This window comes from Coregonus lavaretus (assembly GCF_964263955.1).
Source record: "Coregonus lavaretus genome assembly, chromosome: 5".
NCBI classification, from domain to species: Eukaryota; Metazoa; Chordata; class Actinopteri; order Salmoniformes; family Salmonidae; genus Coregonus; species Coregonus lavaretus.
In genome coordinates, this window is record NC_139992.1 from 45,336,550 (window position 1) to 45,349,893 (window position 13,344).

At 43.0% G+C, this 13,344-nt stretch overlaps 1 protein-coding gene across 2 annotated transcripts in view; it reads right to left on the reverse strand.

The window, feature by feature from the left end:
- LOC311129114 (tubby-related protein 3-like) overlaps positions 1-13,344 on the reverse strand; it is a 50,363-nt gene that overhangs the window by 36,598 nt on the left and 421 nt on the right. The gene's annotated exons all lie outside the window — the stretch shown is intronic.

Sequence of the window (13,344 nt, forward strand, 5' to 3'; positions counted from 1 at the left end):
GGCAGCCCATGGTAAAATCATTTGGAACTCTGAGGAGGAAGAACAGGTTATGTTGTTGCTCTCTTCCCAAACAGTCTTAGCTTTTAATAAATATATCAGGGATGTTACCCAAATGGTAGAGAGTAACGAGGGATATGACATTGGTAGTGATTTAAAGATGATGAAGTTTTTTGGTGGGCTATTAGATATAACTGGGTTAATCATGAACATAGAGATTTTTATTCTTTGTTGCTAGACAGAAGACTTAAGTGACTTACAAAACAGACTTGTCATGTCCAACAATCAGTCTTCAGGTCAAGCCCGGGAGAGCCGGGGTAAAACAGAGGTTGAACTAAACATAAGTGTTTTTACAAGATAAGAGATTGTTTGATTGGATTACTAATTGATTCTGAACTGAATGAAAGTCGAATTTAGCCGCCATAAAGAGAAAGGAAGTGGGAGGAGCAATAAAGAAGCAAAAAAGAATCTAAAAAATGAAAGGCATGGCAATTGGTTGATAAATAATCTAAGGGAATGTTTAGGAAGGTGGAAAAAATTGACACATAAGCAGAACTATGTGTCAAGAGGGGGGAAGAGGCTAATTGTATTTGATAATATACGAAGGAGAGGACAAAATACTTTTAAAAAAAAACATTTTTTAGATAGTCTAAAAAGAGAATGCAGTCAGAAATTGTTAGATTAATCTGAACATGTGTGAAGATAGTTTATTAACCACACCCGTATGTCAGAGGTTTTGTGCCCCACAGGTGAACTAAAGGAGAAGGTGACCCACTATCTAACCAGGTGACTGGTGAGCATCCAGTCACTAGAAGGAAAACTGGAAGCAGGCCTGTTGGGAAGGGCCCCTATCAGGTTATGTTGGTAACCACCTTGGCCATTAGAATAGCAGAGAGAGGAACCTGGGTCCATGTTACCCACTGCAAGAAGGTAGGACCACATACAAGCACCGCTTAGCACACGCAGAGTTGACGAGCGGAACTGCGCCACAGGGTGCGGGGGTCATCTCTGTCAACGAAGATCTCCTACCCAGACCTATCATCACTGTAGTGTGTTCCTAGGGTGTGAGTATGGGGTGGTACCGAGCAGAAGGACTCAAGACAGGAGAGGGTTGGGGTTTTTTGAGAATATGGGTGACCCTGAGCTGCATCATAGTCTCGGCAATAGTCGTGGTAGGTCAAAATCCACCACCACCTCGCACCAATTACGCTATGGCCTTACCATTATTAAGAAATAAAGGGAAAGCGACCCAAAATACTGACCATCAAGGGCGAGTGATCTACAAAATAGGGGTCAGAGAAGGGTGGGGCGTAAGATTCAAAATTATAATTAGGGATCTTATCAGAGCGGATAAGCAAGCAACATGGGATTATAAGATCCCGTTGTATTTATGTTCAGCCCCCTCAGCGGATTGTTCCTGGGCTCAGGTATTTAGACATACTGGGGGAAGGAGATATGAGACGGGGGGGCTGGACGTCCAGATGGAGGATAAGAAGGTATAACGACATCCCCACGGAGATGGTAGTAACGATAGTAAAGGTCGCTAAAGAGGACATGAAAAGAACTTACTGGGCTTGTGCGGACGTATACGGACGGGATACTTGTCTAAGATTATATTTGATGGAGTCAAAAGATATAGAGGGAGCAGGTACTGGCATTAATCCATTAATGACAATAGACCGAGTAAATCAGTCAAGGGATGACGGAGTCAATTTGACTAACCCGTCCACTATGAAAGATTTTCTCCTCCAGGAATGGAACAATGGGGAAGTGGAGGGGGTCCCTGATGAGAATCTCTGGTTAAAGTGGATGAAATACACCGCTAGGGCTTTGGGGGAGACAAATTGTTATGCATGCTCCATTGGGTGACCAGCAATGTTGACCGCCCCAATGCCAAAGGCAATGTTTCCCTGTGTATTAGACCTGGGGTCCAATCAAAAAGAGCCAAATTGCACAGGGATTGGGCTGGCAAAATTGACATACTCGGCCAGCCCACCTAGATTCACTTTAACTCCTGGCGAATACCAGTGTTACATACATAGAAATGGCACCCGTAACTTGGGTGATTTTGATGGCTGTAAGGAGATAATTAATGTGACTGATTTAGATAAGGAAGGAAGGGAAAAAAGATTAGGAACCTAACCATCCCTTTGACTGATGTGTGGTGGGCATGCACTAAACAGGGAGCATTCGGCAGACATTACCAGAGGGATGGGTGGGTACTTGTGTACCAGTATTGTTGGTCCAACCTGTAAGAATTGGTCATCAAAGACCAGTGACAGGAAGAATAATTAGGAGAAAAATAAATAAGTCAGGAATGAAATAGCCCAATTTGGATAGATGGTATAGGCATCCCCAGGGGTGTTCTAGACGAATACAAAGCTATAAATCAAATATGGGAGAGTTTTACTACAACATTTTTCTGGTGGGGGACAAACAAAAATATGGATTGGATAAATTATATCTATTACAACCAACAGCGATTTATTGACAAGACTAGAGATGCAGTAAGGGGATCTCTGAGCGATTATCCGCCATCCCGCTTGTAACTTAGTAGAGGTTGGTTCTAGATCAGGCAGAAAGGGCCGGTGTCTATAGAAAGATAAGCCATTGTTGCATATTCATCCCTAACAACACCACACTGGATGGGACAGTCACCAGAGCTCTTACATAATTAACTGCACTGAGTGAAGGATGAACTGAACTCAGAAGTTAGTACATTGTGGATAGGGTGGTTTGATGAAATATTTGGTAAATGGAAAACCCTAGCAGCCACCATCTTAGGAGCGATCAGTGTTTGTATGGGTATTCTTGTATTATGTGGTTGTTGTCTTGTTCCCTGTGTCCGAGGATTAATGAGTCAGGCGTTGGTGAAATGCAGTATCTAAACAATGATGAGAGATGGACTGACTCCGGACTCTGACCAGGGGAATGTGAAAAACAATCCTCCAGGCTTGGTGGATGACGAAGAATTGGACCCTGAAAGACCGCAATTGGATGAAATGTTTATTAGTTCTGATGTGATCTCTGAGATTAATCATGCTTGTAAAATACATTTATCCTGAATGTGGGAATATTTAGTCAAAGGGGTGGATTGTTAGATTAATTTGGATTTTAAGAATAATGACTAAAGAATTACACCCCAAACACAGTATAAATGTTAGAATTATCATGTGTCAACCCACTAACAGAAGGGCGTTACTAACCATTCAAGGGGGGAGGCGGGAACTGTTTAAGAAAGGTGGGAGGAGCATAGTGTTTTTGTTTGTCAAGAAGTATAAAGAAAGGAGATTTGTGTTTTGGCCTCAGAGCTCTCACCATGAATAAAAATACAGATAAGACTTGTGAGTTGTGGACCTTGAATCATTGATGATTAAAACCAGAGCCTTACAACCTCTGGTAATGATTCAAGCTTAGGGTGAATTAGAGAAAATAATTCACGTGACAACTGCCAAAGGGGGTGGAGTTGCAATCTACTGTAGAGATAGCCTGCAGAGCTCTATCATACTATCCAGGTCTGTGCCCAAACAGTTTGAGCTTCTACTTCTAAAAATCCACCTTTCCAGAAATAAATCTCTCACTGTTGCCGCTTGCTACAGACCCCCCTCAGCCCCCAGCTGTGCCCTGGACTCCATATGTGAATTGATTGCCCCCCATCTATCCTCAGAGTTCGTACTGCTTGGTGACCTAAATTGGGATATGCTTAACACCCCGGCCATCCTACAATCTAAACTAGATGCCCTCAATCTCACACAAATTATCAACGAACCTACCAGGTACAACCCTAAATCCGTAAACATGGGTACCCTCATAGATATCATCCTGACTAACTTACCCTCTAAATACACCTCCGCTGTCTTCAACCAGGATCTCAGCGATCACTGCCTTATTGCCTGCGTCCGTAACGGGTCCGCGGTCAAACGACCACCCCTCATCACTGTCAAACGCTCCCAAAAACACTTCAGCGAGCAGGCCTTCCTAATTGACCTGGCCCAGGTATCCTGGATGGATATAGATCTCATTCCGTCAGTAGAGGATGCCTGGTTGGTCTTTAAAAGTAATTTCCTCTCAATCATAAATAAACATGCCCCATTCAAAAAATACAGAACTAAGAACATATATAGCCCCTGGTTCTCCTCAGACTTGACTGCCCTTGACCAGCACAAAAACCTGTGGCGTACTGCATTAGCATCAAATAGCCCCCGCGATATGCAACTTTTCAGGGAAGTTAGGGACCAATATACACAAGCAGTTAGGAAAGCAAAGGCTAACTTTTTCAAACAGAAATTTGCATCCTGTAGCACTAACTCCAAAAAGTTTTGGGACACTGTAAAGTCCATGGAAAATAAGAGCACTTCCTCCCAGCTGCCCACTGCACTAAGGCTAGGAAACACTATCACCACCGATAAATCTACAATAATCGAGAATTTCAACAAGCATTTTGCTACGGCTGGCCATGCTTTCCACCTGGCTACCACTACCCCGGCCACCAGCTCTGCACCCTCCGCTGCAACTTGCCCATGCCCCCCCCCCCCGCTTCTCCTTCACACAAATCCAGACAGCTGATGTTCTGAAAGAGCTGCAAAATCTGGACCCCTACAAATCATCTGGGCTAGACAATCTGGACCCTTTCTTTCTAAAACTAGCCGCCGAAATTGTCGCAACCCCTATTACTAGCCTGTTCAATCTCTCTTTCGTAACGTCTGAGATCCCCAGAGATTGGAAAGCTGCTGCGGTCATCCCCCTCTTCAAAGGGGGTGACACTCTAGATCCAAACTGTTACAGACCCATATCCATCCTGCCCTGCCTTTCAAAAGTTTTTGAAAGCCAAGTCAACAAACAGATCACAGACCATTTCGAATCCCACCGTACCTTCTCCGCTATGCAATCCGGTTTCCGAGCTGGTCATGGGTGCACTTCAGCCACGCTCAAGGTCCTAAACGATATTATAACCGCGATCGATAATAGACAGTACTGTGCAGCCGTTTTCATTGACCTGGCCAAGGCTTTCGACTCTGTCAACCACCGCATTCTTATTGGCAGACTAAATAGCCTTGGTTTCTCAAATGACTGCCTCGCCTGGTTCACCAACTACTTCTCAGATAGAGTTCAATGTGTCAAATCGGAGGGCCTGTTGTCTGGACCTATGGCAGTCTCTATGGGGGTGCCACAGGGTTCAATTCTTGGGCCGACTCTTTTCTCTGTGTATATCAATGACGTCGCTCTTGCTGCTGGTGACTCTCAGATCCACCTCTACGCAGACGACACCATTTTGTATACATCTGGCCCTTCATTGGACACTGTGTTAACAAACCTCCAAACGAGCTTCAATGCCATACAACACTCCTTCAGTAGCCTCCAACTGCTCTTAAACACTAGTAAAACTAAATGCATGCTCTTCAACCGAACGCTGCTTGCACCCGCCCACCCGACTAGAATCACTACTCTCGACGGGTCTGACCTAGAGTATGTGGACAACTACAAATATCTAGGTGTCTGGTTAGACTGTAAACTCTCCTTCCAGACTCACATTAAGAATCTCCAATCCAAAGTTAAATCTAGAATCGGTTTCCTATTTCGCAACAAAGCCTCCTTCACTCATGCTGCCAAACATGCCCTCGTAAAACTGACTATCCTACCGATCCTTGACTTCGGCGATGTCATTTACAAAATAGCCTCCAACACTCTACTCAGCAAATTGGATGTAGTCTATCACAGTGCCATCCGTTTTGTCTCCAAAGCCCCATATACTACCCACCACTGTGACCTGTACGCTCTTGTTGGCTGGTCCTCACTACATATTCGTTGCCAAACCCACTGGCTCCAGGCCATCTATAAATCACTGCTAGGCAAATCCCCGCCTTATCTTAGCTCATTGGTCACCATAGCAACACCCACCCGTAGTCTGCGCTCCAGCAGGTATATCTCACTGGTCATCAACACCTCCTTTGGCCGCCATTCCTTCCAGTTCTCTGCTGCCAATGACTGGAACAAATTGCAAAAATCTCTGAAGCTGGAGACACTTATCTCCCTCACTAACTTTAAGCATCAGTTGTCAGAGCACCTTACCGATCACTGCACCTGTACACAGCCCATCTGAAATTAGCCCGCCCAACTACCTCATCCCTATATTGTTATTTATTTTGCTCATTTGTACCCCAGTATCTCTATTTGCACATCATCTCTTGCACATCTATCATTCCAGTGTTAATACTAATTGTAATTATTTTGCACTATAGCCTATTTATTGCCTTACCTCCATAACTTGCTACATTTGCACACACTGTATATATATGTATTTCTGTTGTATTTTTGACTTTGTTTTGCTTTACCCCATATGTAACTCTGTGTTGTTGTTTTTATCGCACTGCTCTGCTTTATCTTGGCCAGGTCGCAGTTGTAAATGAGAACTTGTTCTCAACTGGTTTACCTGGTTAAATAAAGGTGAAATAAATAAAAAAAATTGAAAAATGGAGCTCGGAGGTGCTGCTCTTAGGGAGACCGGTAGAGGGGCCGTCCCCTGCACCAACTATGGCCGCAGAGGATACACTGCTGGTCGGTGCTGGGGAGGGTCTTTAAGGAGTCGAGGCAGCAGGCAGAGCACTGGTGGACCGTTTCAGGTGAGTAGGCACCCGACTCACCCAGAGCTCCCTGTTGCACATATGTGTATATATGTTGTATTTCCAGAGTTTTCCCCTCATTCTCAGGTTACTGCTTCCTCCTAATTACCGTATTAACCCCTCGTTCCATGTGTCTCTCCTCAGGCCGGTAGTAGCTGGTCCACTCCAGGAGTCTGAGGTACGGGACGTTCCTCCGCCCCCACTGGACATCAAGGGTGCACCGGTGTACTCAGTCCGTTCCATCTTGGATTCGAGGCGTCGGGTGGGGGGCCTGCAGTATCTCGTGGAGTGGGAGGGGTACGTCCCGGAGGAACGGTGCTGGGTCCCTAGGAGGGATATCCTAGATCCCTCCATGTTGAGGGATTTCCACAGTCGTCATCCGACTCGCCCTGCTCCGCGTCCACTTGGCCGTCCCCGAGGCCGGTGTCGGCGCACGGCTGGAGTCGCTGGAAAGGGCTTGAGAGATAGGTGAGATGTTTTACATGCCAGGATTTAAAACTCCCTTGTTTCCTCTCTGATGAGACCTTGCAGCTGTGCCATCTGTGTGCATGACTGCTGGACACAAACAAACAGTGTCTGGGTGGGGGGGGTTTGGACATGGTGGCGAACCTGGTATGTTGTTTTTGCCTGCCAAACCCCAGGTTTCCATTAGCCGGTAAATGGTGGCTTTCGGCCCCAAATAAAAGAAAATGAAAAGCGAATAAATACAATTGTTACCGGACAAATTGTCCGGATTTTTTTTTGAATAATCTATTGCAAAATAATGCTTTTTATTCATTGATGGAGATACCAGTCGATGTGCTCCAACTTCAAAGGCAAATATACTTCATAGGCTAATAAATCCTCAAGCTGCTGGGACATTAGTGTCAGTGTGTTTCTATAACAAATCCTCAAGCTGCTTGGACATTAGTGTCAGTGTGTTTCTATAATAAATCCTCAAGCTGCTGGGACAGTAGTGTTGGTTGTGTTTATATTTTAACTCAAGTTAAAGGCGCGAGGTCCTCACAAGGGACTTCAGATAAGTGTACCCCTACTGGGCAAAATTGGCGAAGATTGTGTTGATTATCCCTGTTTCCAGAGTGCCCATCGAGAGGGGATTCTTGCTCCAAATCAGAGTAAAGACGGCCTTAAGATCACACCTTCTTGAGGACAAAGTAACGAGGCTGATGTGCATCAAGCTGCTCCAAGGAGTTGGACAGTTTTGACTTCCCAACAGCAACGGCTCACTTTGAGCAAGCCAAGGTCCGCCACAAACGCAAGTAAATTAGAGGCAAATTATTGTGTTCGTCAGGCCCAGTCCTAGCAGTTCTGCTGCTTCCCTAGGCAAGATCAACATGTACAGTGGGGGAAAAAAGTATTTAGTCAGCCACCAATTGTGCAAGTTCTCCCACTTAAAAAGATGAGAGAGGCCTGTAATTTTCATCATAGGTACACGTCAACTATGACAGACAAAATGAGAAAAAAAATCCAGAAAATCACATTGTAGGATTTTTAATGAATTTATTTGCAAATTATGGTGGAAAATAAGTATTTGGTCAATAACAAAAGTTTCTCAATACTTTGTTATATACCCTTTGTTGGCAATGACACAGGTCAAACGTTTTCTGTAAGTCTTCACAAGGTTTTCACACACTGTTGCTGGTATTTTGGCCAATTCCTCCATGCAGATCTCCTCTAGAGCAGTGATGTTTTGGGGCTGTCGCTGGGCAACACGGACTTTCAACTCCCTCCAAAGATTTTCTATGGGGTTGAGATCTGGAGACTGGCTAGGCCACTCCAGGACCTTGAAATGCTTCTTACGAAGCCACTCCTTCGTTGCCCGGGCGGTGTGTTTGGGATCATTGTCATGCTGAAAGACCCAGCCACGTTTCATCTTCAATGCCCTTGCTGATGGAAGGAGGTTTTCACTCAAAATCTCACGATACATGGCCCCATTCATTCTTTCCTTTACACGGATCAGTCGTCCTGGTCCCTTTGCAGAAAAACAGCCCCAAAGCATGATGTTTCCACCCCCATGCTTCACCGTAGGTATGGTGTTCTTTGGATGCAACTCAGCATTCTTTGTCCTCCAAACACGACGAGATGAGTTTTTACCAAAAAAGTTATATTTTGGTTTCATCTGACCATATGACATTCTCCCAATCCTCTTCTGGATCATCCAAATGCACTCTAGCAAACTTCAGACGGGCCTGGACATGTACTGGCTTAAGCAGGGGGACACATCTTGCACTGCAGGATTTGAGTCCCTGGCGGCGTAGTGTGTTACTGATGGTAGGCTTTGTTACTTTGGTCCCAGCTCTCTGCAGGTCATTCACTAGGTTCCCCCGTGTGGTTCTGGGATTTTTGCTCACCGTTCTTGTGATCATTTTGACCCCACGGGGTGAGATCTTGCGTGGAGCCCCAGATCGAGGGAGATTATCAGTGGTCTTGTATGTCTTCCATTTCCTAATAATTGCTCCCACAGTTGATTTCTTCAAACCAAGCTGCTTACCTATTGCAGATTCAGTCTTCCCAGCCTGGTGCAGGTCTACAATTTTGTTTCTGGTGTCCTTTGACAGCTCTTTGGTCTTGGCCATAGTGGAGTTTGGAGTGTGACTGTTTGAGGTTGTGGACAGGTGTCTTTTATACTGATAACAAGTTCAAACAGGTGCCATTAATACAGGTAACGAGTGGAGGACAGAGGGGCCTCTTAAAGAAGAAGTTACAGGTCTGTGAGAGACAGAAATCTTGCTTGTTTGTAGGTGACCAAATACTTATTTTCCACCATAATTTGCAAATAAATTAATAAAAAATCCTACAATGTGATTTTCTGGATTCTTTTTTCTCAATTTGTCTGTCATAGTTGACGTGTACCTATGATGAAAATTACAGGCCTCTCTCATCTTTTTAAGTGGGAGAACTTGCACAATTGGTGGCTGACTAAATACTTTTTTTCCCCACTGTATAGTAGGTCAGGCCTATATAGATTTGGAATGGATTGATAGACTAGAGTAGAATAATGATGTGTATCATACACTATTCGTGCATTTCAGTTGAGCTTATTCAGTAGCACTTTGAAACGAAACATTGAGCTTTGGAAAGAAGTGCTTTTATAAATGCATGGCGCGGGCTTCGTTTTACAGGAGCATTGTAAAATAAGCTTTCTCTCAATGAACCAGCCTTAACTAATTTTGTTTATTTACATATCGAATTTGATTGTCCAACATCAGTTTTATAATTTGTTCATTTTGTGGCCGCCTAGAATGGCCTCTTTCCACTGCTGTGGTGCTGAATGGCAGCTGGAATGGGGAGTGAGGCGGGCCGGCTCTGGTGTCAATAGACAGCCATGTTTTGTTATTAGGCCTAATTAAAATGTTCATGCCTTGGCTAAATTAAATTAGAGGCCTAGATTGTATTTGAAACCAGCTGTGGTTTGTTATTTATTAATTTAAATGTTCATACAAATAGCCTATAGGACAGGTTGTTCACAAAATATATTATACAAATATTATATTTAGAAGTTTATTACTGTGTAGGCGACTTGTTCATCTAGGCAACAAAACAAAAAAAATGTTTTTAATGACATTCATTTATGATTTATAGCAGCAACGAAGACCCAATGGGGAATGTTTTGCTTTTCGATAAAACCTTTCATGTTGGTATAAGAACATCATTGAACTTTATTTTATTACAACTTTACAGGCTAATTTCTATTCTGCTAAAATGAATTACAATAATCTAAATGTGCTTTTGAGCGCCATGGGATGACTCCCTAATATGTTACACACCCAATGCATATGGATGTCCGGTAAATTTCTCAAACATCCGGTAAATTAAAATCTTGCCGTTCACGTTGTCTGGCGCCAAATTTTCCTAACGGAAACCCTGCCCAGGCTACATGTCTGTTCCTCACACTAATCCTCCACACACATCCTCTGAAAGACTACACATGCACATAGTTCCTAGTTCCCATCACAATGACGTCACCTCACTGTTCTTAGCCCCTAGCTATAACCTACTGATGGCCTGGGGTCTAACTTTCTAAAAAGAGAAAGAAAGATAAAACAGACATCCTTGAAGAGACTTTGAAACACTGCAGACAATTCTGTTTATTTTTTCAGACTACCCATGGTTTTGTTCCTGCCTGCCTAGTGCGGCGTGCCTACCCATTTTGAAGTGCTCCTTGAACTACAACAGTATATGGTGTGGAACTCAAGCAGATTACATCAAATAATCATAGTCCACATTTGAACAGGAAAGGGTGGGAACTGCTCTCTGATTTTAATCTCCTCTCAGGGTAAAAATGGACCTATGGATTTCACTCTCTGCAGAGCTTACGGTAACCTCCTACGCACACAGCAACATGCTCTGCTCTCAGGGCACCTCTGGTCAGCACAGTCCTAATGCACAGACATCAAACAGACATCAATAGGAGTGTTGACGGACCATAGGGAGAGTTGACTTCCCTCAGACAAGCCATTACATTAAGCCCAGTGCCCTCAGTTCTGAAACTGATTGAGAAGCTTTAGTGTAGGAGGAGACAGGGAGAGGCATGTCATGTCAGTGTTTCCCCTATATTCATAAAACGTTTTCAGTGTAAACTTAAATGACTAAAACCAGATATAAAGTATGTAGAAAAGATAATGAGGCTATATATTTTTTATATAAGATCATCTTTGAGAACTAGCATGGGGCCTCCATTGATTTTGTTATGTTTGAGTCACTCAGATAGCATAAGAACACAGCATAAGCCATGGCAAAATGTGTAGAATTGCAGGAAATTTGCCTGTCCAGTGTTTCCAGATTAATATGAAATATGACCTATAATTAATTACAATATGAGTACAATTGTTTTCCTTCCAAAAATGTTTAATTAAGTATGCACAGCAGCTTTTCTGTGTTGGAATGGTTTGGGCGTACCCCAACAAAAGAATGGTGTGGGCGTATACCGGTCATTAAAAATAATAATACAAGTAGACCACTGATTGGCCAGCTCATTTTTTGAGTTTGAGATACAAGTTTGAGGTGGGGTTTTTGATGTGTTTTTTCTCCAATTTATGCTTTGGCCACAAATATGAGTATAGGACGAGTCAACAACATTATTTGGGTATGAGTTAACAGAATATAAACTTTTTAAAGTTAGATTTTCACTGGCCAGTTACTTTAAAACTGTAAATGTTATCTCATCCCCATGGCAAAATGTGTAGAATTGTAGGAAATTAGCTTTAAAACTGCAACATTTTGTCTCAGCATCCAAGAGGGCCTCTAAAATGTTGGGTGGAAATCCTAGAGGAAACACTGCATGTCTTGTGTCAACATGTTTGCCTATTAATTTTCCTGAGCCATTTTCCAGTGTGCATTGATGTCACAATGGGAATAGCCAATAATGTTGTTTGTTGTGGGTGCAATGGTAATGCAACATTCGTGGGCACGCTTTAAAAACCAAAGACTGTGGAATTCTCTATTGCCTCCAGATAGTCACATAACATTCAGCCATCCTACATTCCAACCCACAATCATATAAGGGTGGAATGTCATTATTTTGACCAGGAATGCACAGCATAAGGAAAACGTTTGCTAGTGAAATAAACAGTAAGAATCCCTAAATGAAATTCAGTTTCACAGGGTGAAATGAGGTTGCAAAAGCAATGCAGGGGATTTCACTTGTGGGTGCTAGCATAACACCCTTAGCTGATCAAAATAATATTGTTTTGTCATAATAACAGGGTCATAAACGTTATACTATTTATGACCCTGTTATTATGACACAATGTTCTTTTGATCAGCTAAGGGTGTTATACTAGCACCCATTTTGATGACAAACTGTCATGACTTTGTTTATGCCAGCTGATTCTGTTATGATGACGGGTTGAGATAGTGTTAAATAAGAATCATACTCTGACTGACACATTGTCATGTGTCTATTGCCTCCATGTAGCCTATCACATAACTACCACATCATTAACCATGAACTAAAACATCCATGAACTGAACCATCCAACACCCTATTCAACATCGGATTGTCTGTCTCATGTTAGGCCTCAACACAGTTCCATACCATCATCATGCTATGACATTAGCTTGATTCACCTGCTTTTGTTGACGTTGTTCATCCTGTCACTTCTTCCGTTTGGGGAGACTTATTTGGTGGTGACCGTGCAGAGTGATGTTGCCGAGATTGCCCCCCTCATAGGCCCCAATATTGTATTTTCTAGCAAGCTGCGGTGCCGTCTCCAAGGACAATGGTGCAAGCTCCTATGACAAAGCCACAGTAACTCGAGAAATCTAGTGTAATATATTCCCCATCTGATGGCTTTTGTGACGCAATAATGTAACGTTAGCAACCCAAAAGATTTAAGGCTTGAGCCTAGCCAGATGGGCTGTTTATAACATCGTTATAGCGTCGTTGTCAACGTGCATGTTCATGCAATTTGGACATATTTGCATTTTTCAGATGGAACGTTATAGCTAGCTAGCAAGTTAAAATAATAAAATGTCCAACCCATTCCCGTTACAAAACATTAATCAAAAAGTTCACGAGCAATCCATGACGAATTGTGTGCTTTCTGTTTTACTGTTAACAAGCACGCTAGCTAGCTAGCAATCAATGTAGTTTTCCTAGCTACAATTCACTGACCAGCTCACGCTTCCTTTTCGTGTTAAAATGATGCCCAAATGGTTAATTATAAGCGTTTAACTCTGCTTGATTATTGACAAGAAAAATTGAATAGCTAGCTACATTTCAAGT